The following is a 916-nucleotide window of genomic DNA, read 5'->3' on the forward strand; positions in this document are numbered from 1 at the left end:
CATTCGCGCCTAACTATGGAGAAGGTGATGATTATTGACACTCATCACCTTTCTCAATCCACGAACGTGTGTCTGACAATCACCTCCGTTCTACATCAGATTGAATGAATATCTCTTAGATTCCTTAATCAGAATCTCCGTGGTATAAGCTAGATTGATGGCGGCATTCATGAGAATCCAGAAAGTCTAAACCTTGTCTGTGGTATTCACAGTAGGATTCAGGGATTGAATGACTGTGACGAGCTTCAAACTCGCGAGTGCTGGGCGTAGTGACAGACGCAAAAGGAGGGTGAATCCTATTCCAGCATGATCGGGAACCTCAGATGATTAGCCGTGCTGTGACAGAGCATTTGGACCATTTTCACAAGAGGAGGGGATGTAACCATTGACAACGGTGATGCCCCAACACACAGCTTGCCATAGAAGGACGTGCGTGCGTGAATCAGAGGACAGAGGAAAGCAGAGATTCAGAAGACAAAGCATCTCCAAAACTCCAACATATTCTCCATTACTGCATAACAAGTAACCTTTAACCCATGCTCTCTTGTTTATTCGCAATTCAATTGATAAATACAATTGACTTCCTGACTAAGAATTGCAAGATAACCATAGATTGCTTCAAACCAACAATCTCCGTGGGATTCGACCCTTACCCACATAAGGTATTACTTGGACGACCTAGTGCACTTGCTGGTTAGTGGTACGAGTTGTGAAAAGTGTGATTCACAATTTGTGCACCAGTATCCAATGACATCTTTGATAGTTCAGATAAACCATCATAGAATATATCCAGGATGGTCCATTCTGAAAGCATGTCAGAAGGACACTTTTTGGTCAGCTGCTTGTATCTTTCCCAAGCTTCATAGAAGGATTCACCTTCTTTTTGTCTGAAGGTTTGAACATCAGCTCTAAGCTT

The 916-nt window shown here is 42.8% G+C and overlaps 1 non-coding gene across 1 annotated transcript; it reads left to right on the forward strand.

Annotated features, from left to right (window-relative positions):
* The first annotated feature begins 808 nt into the window (after positions 1–808).
* Positions 809–916, forward strand: LOC148574638 (small nucleolar RNA R71). The gene has a single exon (XR_015905832.1). It is a non-coding gene; the product is annotated as a small nucleolar RNA R71 (small nucleolar RNA).

This window comes from Arachis ipaensis, chromosome B2 (genome assembly GCF_059453495.1).
Source record: "Arachis ipaensis isolate K30076 ecotype BB chromosome B2, ASM5945349v1, whole genome shotgun sequence".
In the NCBI taxonomy this organism is placed as follows: domain Eukaryota; kingdom Viridiplantae; phylum Streptophyta; class Magnoliopsida; order Fabales; family Fabaceae; genus Arachis; species Arachis ipaensis.